The following is a 10,391-nucleotide window of genomic DNA, read 5'->3' on the forward strand; positions in this document are numbered from 1 at the left end:
TCTTCTGGCAGTCTATGGTACCTTTAATATTCTTCTCCAATACTATTATTCAAATGCATCATTTTTTCTATGATCTTCCTTTGTCATTACCCAAATTCCACATGTATAAAAGGCTATTGAATATACCATGAATTGGGTCAGGCACACTTTAGTCCTCAAACTGACAGTTTTGCTCTTGAATACTTTAAAGGGGTCTTGTGCAGCACATTTGCTTAATGCAATACATCATTTGATTTCTTGACTGCTGCTTGCATGAGTATTGATAGTGGATCCAAGCAAAATGCAGACTTTGACAACTTCAATTTTTTTCTCCATTTTCATGATGTTATTTATTGGTCCTGTGGGGAGGATTTTTGTTTTGTTTACACTGGGGTGCAACCCATCCCAATGGCTGTGGTCTTTGATTTTCATTAGTAAGTAAGTCCCCTTCATGTCCAGAAAACAAAGTTTTATCACCTGCGTATCACAAGATTGTTAATGAATCTTACTCCAATCCTGATGCCATGTTTTCTTCATATTCCAGTTCCTTGTAGTATTTGTTTAGCATAGAGACTGAATAAGTATGGGGAAAGGAAAACAATCCTGCTGCACAGCTTCCCTGATTTTAAACCATTCAATGTTACCTAGGAGTCCTGCTGTGGAGCTGTGGGTTAGTGTGCTGGACAGCAGAGTAGGCGGTTCAAGTTCACAAGATGTTCCTCAAAAACCCTACATAGGGTTGCTATGGTTTAAAAACAACTCAACGGCGCTTTACAACAACAACAACGTTACTTAGTTCTGTTCAAATGTCTATGACTACCTCTTGTTCTATGTACAGGTTCATCATGAGCCCAATTAAGTGTCCAGAATACTCATTTTCCCCAATGTTGTCCATAGCTTGTCATGATCCACAGCCAAAAGTCTTTTCATAATCAATAAAGTACATGTAAACATTTTTCTGGTATTCTCTGCTTTCAACCAAGATCCATCTAATGTTAGTACTGATATCCCTCATTATCTGAATCTGGCTTAAACCTCTGACAGTTCCCTGAATACTGCTGCATTCATTTTAAAATTATCTTTTGCAAAAGTTTACCTGCATGTGATACTAATGATACTGTCTTATAGTTCCTGCATTCTGTTGTGTTGCCGCTCATTGGATTGGGCAGAACTATGGATCTCTTCTAATCAGTTAGCCAGGCAGCTGTCTTCCAAATGTATTGACATAGATAAGGGAGTGCCTCCAGTGCTGCATCAGTTGGTTGTAAGATTTAAATTTTGATATCATCCATTCCTGGTGCCCTGCTCTTTGTCAGTATCTTCAGTGAACTTTGGACTTCTTCCTTCAGTACCATTGGCTCTTGATCAGGTGTTACCTCTTGAGATGGTTGAACATTGACCACCTCTTTTCTAGTAGAGTGACTCTGCAGATTCCTTTCATTTTCTTTTGATGTTATCTGCATCATAGAATATTTTGCCCAAAGAATCCTTCAGTATTTTAACTAGATGCTTGCGTTTTGTCCTGTTTTCAGTTTGACAAATGTTGAACATGTTCTTACATTTTGGATTTCTAACATCAGATCTTGGCACTTTTCATTATAATATTTGACTTTGCCTTCTTAAGCTACACTTTGAAATTATTTGTTCAGCTATTTTATCTCCTCATTTCTTCCATTTACCTTAGCATCTCTACGTTGGAAAGCAAGTTTCAGAGTCTCTTCTGACATCCATTTTGGTCTTTTCCTTCTTTCTTGTCTCTTTAATGATCATTTTATTAAGTAGATCCTGTATAATGTTCTTGATGTCATCCCAAAACTCTTTTGGTCTTTAGTCATTAGTGTCTAATAAACCAAATCTATTCTTGAGATGATTTCTAAATTCAGGTGGGATACATTTAAGTTTCTTTTTAGGTTCTTGTGGATTTGTTTCAATTTTCTTCAGCTTCAGCCTGCACTTACATATGAGCAATTGATGGTCTCTTTCACAGTCTTCCCCTGGCCTTGATTTGGCTGATGATACTGAGCTTCTCAACCTTATTTTTCTACATATGTAGTCAAGTTGATTTCTTTGTATTACTTCTGGTGAAGACAACTATACAGTCATCTTTTACAGTTTTTTAAAAAAGAAATTTGCAATGAAGAAGTCATCAATCTTGTAAAATTCTGTCATGCGAATGCCAACATTGTTTCTATCACCAAAATAGAAATGTTCCTGATCCTTCCTCATTCTTTCAAACATTTGCATTCCAATCACCAGTAGCCATCAATATATCTTGATGGCATGTTTGATCAATTTCAGACTGAAGAAGCTGGTAGAATTCTTCACTTTTCTCATCACTGACTTTCGTGCTGTTGTTAAGTGTCATCAACCATTTGCAACTCATAGCGACTCATAGTGTGTTGGAACCACTGATTTTTAGGTTCAAACTGACCTTGCAGTCCAGTGCATTATGTTATAGCCCCACACCAGGATGCATGGCTTTAGTGTTTGGTGCATAAATTTGAATTATGGTGGTAATAACTGGTTTTCCTTTTGGCATATGGATACTATCCATCACAGAAAGAATTGTACTTCAAGATAGCTCTTGAAAAGTTCTTTATGATCATGAATGTGACACCATTCCTCTTCAATTTGTCATTCTCAGCATAGTAAATCATGTGATTGTCAGATTCAAAATGGTCAACCCTAGTCTATTTCAATAATGCCTGGGATATGAAAGTTTTTATAACCTTCCATTTTCCTCTAGATTCACAGTTAGTACATTCCATTTCCAATTATTAATGGATATTTACAGCTGTTTCTCCTCATTTTGAGTTGTGCTCCGTCAGCAAGCAAAGGTACCAAAAGCTGTACTCCATTTGAGCCATCACAGTCAACTCTACTTTGAGGAGGCAGCTAATCACCAATTGTATTTTTTCTTTTTTTACATTTTTATTGTGAATTGAGTGGTAGTTTACATGGGAGAACATCAGCTTTACATTCATCCTATGATATTTAGTTTCATTGCAATAATTAAAATCCCCTCCATGCATCATCAAACAACCAAAGGGTATACCCCACAAGCCTGCCCCCTGGCCATAAGCACACAGCCCCTCTCCCTCCCTGAGTCCAGAGTCCCCAGCCACTCCATCTCTCCATGGCATCATCTCTGCCTCCATCTCTTGTGTCACTGCATCTCTGGATAGAGTCCTGCACTCCACTCTTCTCACTTTATGATCCCAGGGTCCTCTACTTCTGGACTGCAAGATCAACCACTCCCCTCCTTTTGTTACAAAACATCTACCTTTACATGTGTAACTCTCACAGTCAGTCCTGATAGCAATTATTCACTATTGAACCACAAGAGTCTTATCCCATTCTTCTTTCACCAGCCCCATCCAGACAAGTTGGAAACCACTCAGTGGAGATTCTATCTTCCCCCGCACTCTCTGGAACTAGACTCCCTCTTGAAAGCTTGTAAGCCAGTCACTTCATGCCTTTGTAGCTCCCCCCCCACTGGTAGCCAATGTTTAAGTTGCCCATCCCTGTCAACCCTGTGCATCGAGGGGGTGGGAGTGATCCTCACTGTAAAGTTTTCTTCTCTCTTTTGAACTACTACATACATATGTATAGGTCAATTTCATACAATTTTAGTGGATTACTCTTTTTTTCCACTTCTTTCTTCCTCTAGTCGGTTTCTGATCATCCAGACATTGAAACCAGGTCAAGTGGGTACTATATGCAAGTATGGGTGTTCTTGTGCATCAACCCTCACTTCATATCAGCTGGATGCTTCACTTTCCACTCTAGTCCTCTGTGACCACATACCTGTTCCTTTATTCCCCTTGAGTCTCAGTCTTGGAAGGGGGTTTGCCCTGAGGGAACCCTACTGCTTGCCTTGATGGCTTCCAGGCAAACAACTTGCTTGTTCTTGTAGTAGTCAATCAGACTGCTGTTATTATTTTATATTTTTCCTGCTGGTCCTTCTTTTAAGAAGTATCTTCTGTTCTTCTAACCTCTCCAGGCTGGTCTGCTTGTCCTTTCAAGTAGAAATTTCCCACCTCAGAAGATTCACTGAGCAAGTTCTAGCCCCATCTTAAGTATTCCAGTCAGATATAGGCTGAAGATGGGCTTATGAGCTTTCTATGGTGATGTTTCTAGCTATTCCTTTCTCTCCCTGCCCTCAAGTGTCTATTTTACAATAGTAAGCAAGGGAAACCAAGATTCAAAAGAAAGTCAAACATCTTAACATCATTTCCCCTCTTTTATCCATTCAAACCATGCCTCAATCCCTGTATTCTAGAGCCCTGTTGTTCCAAGGTTGGGCATATGTCATTATTTACCTCTGTCCCATTTAGTCCATACAAGCCTGCCTAATTGTTCTCCCATCTGCCTTGTTCTTTCATTCCCCTCCCCGTTCTTATGTATTGCCCTCTCCCTCCACCCCCACCCCCACCCTCAGCACCCAAACTATCCTGTACCTATTCCCTATCTTGTGGTCCACCTTCCCCTCTCTCCCCTCAGCCCACCCCATACACCCTTATAACCAGCAAAGACTTTTTTTTTCCCCTTTTAGTGTGAGTACTTTTTCTTAAGGTTTTACAATAATGGTCCTATACAGTATTTCTCCTTTTGTGACTAACTAATTTAACTCAGCATAGTGTCCTCAAGGTTCATCCATGTTATGCAATAGCTTGCAGCTTCCTTATTATTCTTCAACGTACCATGATATTCCATTGTATATATGTACCACAGTTTGTTTATCTATTCTTCCACTGATGGGCACTTAGGCTGTGTCCATATTTTTGCTATTGTAAATAGTGTTGCTGTGAACATTGGTTTGCATATATCCACTTGTGCTATGGCTCATATTTCTTGTAAATAAATACCAAGTAGAGGAATTGCTGCATCATAAGGTATTTCCAACTTTCTAAGGATGTGCCATATTGTTTTCCAGAGTGATTGGACCATTTGGCAATCCCACTAGCAATGTAGGAAGGTCCCAGTCTCTCTGCATCCTCGCCAGCATTTATTGTCCTCTACTTTTTTGATCTTTACTGTTATTGCTGATGTGAGAGGATATCTCATTGTTGTTTTGATTTGCATCTCTCTAATGGCTAGTGATAGAGAACATTTCTTCATATGTTTGTCGGCTGCCCATATCTCCTCCTTGGTGAAGTGTCTGTTCATGTCCTGTGCCCATTTTTTAATTGTGTTATTTGTCTTTTTATTGTTGCAGTGTTGTAGTTTCCTGTATATTTCAGAAATGAGTCCGTTCTCTGATGTGTCATTGCAAAAGATTTTTTCCCATTCTGAGGGTTCCGTTTTTACTCTTTTGGTGAAGTCTTTTGATGCACATAAGTTTTTAATTTTTAGTATGTCTCAATCATCTATTTTGTCTACTTTTGTTTGTGTAGTTTTCAAAATGTTTGATAGTCTGTATGTGCTCTGTATTAGAGCTCTCAAATTTGTCCCTATTTTTTCATCACTAATTGTATTTGAGTGCCTTCTTACCTTTTCTTTTCTCACACTATATCTGACAATATTCTGGTGCTATTCATCATGTGTCAATATTTAAAATTCTGATGCTATCTGTCAGTGACTCACTGCTATTCATAAGGTTTTTTGGTGGCTAATAATTCATAAATAGTTTGCCCTACTTCTTCCTAGTTTGTCTTGGCCAAAAAACTCAGCTGAAACATGTCCACCATAGGTGACCTTGTTGGCATTCAAAACACCAGTGCCATAGCTTCCAGCATCACAGCAACATGCAAGCTAACACTGTGTAGCAAACTGATGTATGAGTTGGGGAGAAAGATAATATCCCTACAGAGTCCCAGTTTAAGTGCCAAACATAATAATTCTCATCTTTTTTTGCCTCCCACTCAATAAGAAAAGTCTGGCTATTAGTGAAAAAGCAGTCATGGTTTAGAAAGAAAAAAAAAAAAAGACAACCTAATCAACAAGTTGACAGAGACTGAACAACCATTTCATCAAAGAGAATACTTAAATGACTAACAAGCATGTGAAAAGATGCTCAATGTTGTTGTTGTTCAGTGTCAAGTCAATTCTGACTCACAGAGATCTTGTGTAGGGTTTCCAAGGAGCAGCTGGTGAGTTTGAACCCCTGGCCTTATGGTTCAAACTGACTTTGCAGTCAAGCACATTAACCCACAGAGATACCATTCATGCCTGTTAGATTGAGAATGATAACTAAGTAAAATAGAAAACTACAAGTGATGGCAATGTTGTAGAGAAACTGGAGTCCTCATCCATGCCTGGTGAGAATATAAAACTTTATACCACTTTGTATGAGCTTGGCAATTCCTCTTAAATCTGAACATAGAACTACCATGTTATTATTGCTACATGTCATCAAGTCAGTTCCAACTCATAGTGATGTTATATAGGGTTTCCGAGGAGCCGCTGGTGAGTTGGAACCACAGTCCTTATGGTTTAAACTGACCTTGTAGTCCAGTGTTTATCCTATAGTGCCACACTAGGGCTACCATAAGATCCAGAAATCCTAATCCTAGGTGTACACCCATAGCAAATGAAGAAAGAAACCAAGCAAAGATCTGTACACCAATGTTCACTTCCATACTTTTTACAATGCCTAAAAAATGGAGTCCTGGTGTGGCGCTATGGGTTAATGCGCCAGACTGCAAAGCTATTTGAACTGCAAGGTCGGCAGTTCAAGATCACCAGCGGCTCCTCGGAAACCCTATACAGGGTCGCTATGGGTCGGAACTGACTCGACAGCACTTAACAACAACAAAAGATGGAAACACCAGAAATATTCATCGGCAAATGAATGGATAAACAAAATGTGGAACCTATGTACAATGAACTACACCTCAGCCACAAAGAGGAATGAAATCCTGATGCATGCCAAGAAATGGGTGAATGCTAGAAACATCAAGCTGAGTAATACAGGGACAACTATATGAGCTCACTTATATGAAATAAGCAAATATGTAAAAGTCCAAAGATCGTTTATAATTACCAGGGGTGAGAGGGAAGAGGGAATGGGAGTTTTTTGCTTTGGCAGCACTGAGGTTATGTTTAATCATGGTGGAAAAGGATAGCAAGAATGGTTGCATAACTTGAAAAAATGTAATCAATGTTACTGAGTTCTACATGTAGAAAATGTTGAGATAGCGTATGCTTTCTCATATGTATAGTTACCACAGTTTTTAAAAAAGTTCTTTAACACCCACAACAACAAATCCTAAGGAATACAGTTGTATTGACAGAAAGGGGGGTCACGGTGAGTCAGAGTGGACTCCACAGCCCTGGTTTTAATAAGAAGATTCACCCCGGTTGTTAGACCCATCATCCACTGTCCGCATTAAGGGACACTTTCTCGTCACAAAAACATGACCACATGTGCAGTCTCTGAACTGAGACTCTGCTAGCCCTTCCCAAGTCAATTAATAAACTCTATGGTGTGCCCTGTAGGATAAAGCACAGGACCTAAAGGACGGTTTGAACCCACAAGGTCCTTGGAAACCCTATACAAGGTCACTATGAGTTGGAACCAACTCAATGGCACTTAATTACACACAGCAACAATGTTTTAATACAACTTTGGAAAGATTTTTCTTTCTCAGAAGAGGACAATGGATTCACTCTTCTCTGTTTCTCAGTTACTTGTCTCTTTAATTCTCTCATCCTATGTTGACACAGTGGTTGTGTGGTCAGCTGCTAATCAAAACGTCAGTAGTTTGAATCCACCAGCCACTCCTCAGGAGAAATATATGGCAGTCTGTTTCTATAAAGATGTCGGTCTTGGAAACCCTGTGAGTCAGTTCTACTCTGTCCATTTTGTTTTTGCTGTTGTTAACCATTGGTAACCCTATATAGGGTTTCCAAGGAGAGCTGGTAGGTGTCCATCCTATTGTTGTTGCTGTTAGGTGCTATCAAGTCTGTACCGACTCATAGTGACCCTATGTACAACAAAACGAAACACTGCCCAGTCCTGGGCCAACCTCACAATTGTTGCCACACTTGAGCCCATTGATGCTGCCACATTGCCAATCCATCTCACTGGGGGGTCTTCCTCTTTTTTTCAGACCCTCCACCTTACTAAACATGATATCCTTTTCCAGCGACTGGTCACTCCTGACAATATGTCCAAAATATGAGAGACAAAGTTTGGCCATCCTGGCCTCCAAAGAGCACTCTGGTTGCACTTCCCACATAGATCTGTTGGTTCTTTTGGCAGCCCATGGCACTTTCAATATTCTCCTCCAACACTATAACTCAAAAGCATTAATTCTTCTATAATCTTCCTTATTCACTGTCCAGCTTTCACATGCATATGAGGTTATTGAAAATACCATGGCTTGGGTCAAATGCACCTTAGTCCTCAAGCTGACATCTTTGTTCTTCAACACTTTAAAAAGGTCTTGTGCAGCAGATTTGCCTAATGCAATATGTTGTTTGATTTCTTGGCTGCTGCTTCCATGAGTGTTGATATTTGATCCAAGAAGAATGAAGTCCTTGACAACTTCAATCTTTTCTATGTTGATAAAAATTTTGTTTATTGGTCTAGTACTAAGGATTTTTGTTTTCTTGACGTTGAGGTGCAATCCATACCGAAGGCTGTGGTCTTTGATATTCATTAGCAAATATTTTAAGTCCTCTTCACTTTCATTCAGCAAGCAAGGTTGTATCATCTGCATATCGTAGGTTGTTAATGAGTCTTCCTCCAATCTTGATGCCACGTTTTTCTTCATAGAACCCAGTTTCTTGGATTATTTGCTCAGCATACAGGTTGAATACATATGGTGAAAGAATACAGGTTAAGTGGGAGTCATCTCTATGACAAAGGTCTCTCCTCATGCTCTAGCTTTTATATTCTTTGTCTCTTTCAGTCTGTGTTTCTCTCACATTTTCCAAAAACAGAAGTGTAATTTCAAACAGAAAGCAGTCAATTGCCTAATTTCCTAAAACATTTCCATTTCTTTTCTATGACTCTCACAACCACCCATGTTAACAAAATTAAGAAACCATGTACCACTGATATATTTATCATGTTTGCAACAGCTAATCCATGAAATCTTGTAATTTCTTTCCTACTCTTTTTTGTCTACTACAGACCAGACAGATGTAAGGCTGAAAGTCCTTGAGAATGGCTGAGCAAATAGATCTGCTCACAGACAATGTTTTCTGTACATTATAATTTTTATTAAATATTTTGGAGCCCACACTCAATACCTCTACCACAGCTCCTTCAATCTGCTGTCTTTAAACATCAATAGGGAAGAATTGTTGGAAGGCCATGAATCCTTTCCTGGGGCTATAGGCATGGACACATCTAAGCACAACCTTAAAATGTAGTAGAGGGAAATTTCACGGAAGTGGAGCAATATAAATGTCTTAGACTTCAGAGACCTGTGGGTTTTTCTCAGGTGACTGGGAGTGAGTCAGAGTGTAGAGGGAGGGAGGGTGAAAAAGTGAGGAGCTTGACTCAGAAAGTCTTCCTCCAATGAGAACAAAAATGCTTCCTAGAAATCAGGATGGAAAGTCCATTTTTATAGGTTACAGCATTCATACGTTTCTTATGTTTTACAAGTAGTTAAAATAGATTATATTTTTAATCACTTAAACAACATCTACATAACCTCTGGGTTTGTGAGAACAGAGATTGGCTCTTTGGTTCAGGATAATTGTTGCTGTTGTTGTTGTTTTTAAGTGCTGTCCAGTCAATTCTGACTCATAGAGACCATGTATAGGATTTCCAACAATACAATCAGCATTCCAGTGTTTATCCTACAGAATCACACCAGGACTCCAAGTAAGGATAATGTTGTTAGTTGCCATCCAACCGGTACCAACTCATAGTGACCCTGTGCAAAACAGAACAAAACACTGCCCGGTCTTGTGCCAACCTCAGTATCATAGCTATGTCTGAGTACATTGCTGTTGCCACTCCACCAATCCATCTCATTGGAGGTCTTCCTCTTTTTCTCCAACCTTCTACTTTATCAAACATGATATTCTTCTCCAGTGACTGGTTCCTCCTGATAATATGTATGAGAGACAATGCCTGGCCATCCTGGATTCCAAGGAGCATACTGGCTGTACTTCTTCCAACACAGATTGGTTTGTTCTTTGGGCAGTCCAAGGTACTTTTAATATTCTCCTCCAACACTATAACTCAAATGCCATCAATTATCCTACAGTATTCCTAATTCACTTACTGTTTATTAACATGCATATGAGGTTACTGAAAATACCATGGCTTGAGTTAAGTGCACCTTAGTCCTCAAAGTGACATCTTTGCTCTTCAGCACTTCAAAGAAGTCTTGTGCAGATTTGCCTAATGCAATATGTCATTTGATTTCTTGACTGCTGCTTCCATGAGTGTTGATGGTTGATCTGAGCAAATGAAGTCTTTGACAACTTCATTCTGTTCTCTATTTATA

Source organism: Chrysochloris asiatica, unplaced genomic scaffold (genome assembly GCF_000296735.1).
Source record: "Chrysochloris asiatica unplaced genomic scaffold, ChrAsi1.0 scaffold00049, whole genome shotgun sequence".
Classification (NCBI taxonomy): domain Eukaryota; kingdom Metazoa; phylum Chordata; class Mammalia; order Afrosoricida; family Chrysochloridae; genus Chrysochloris; species Chrysochloris asiatica.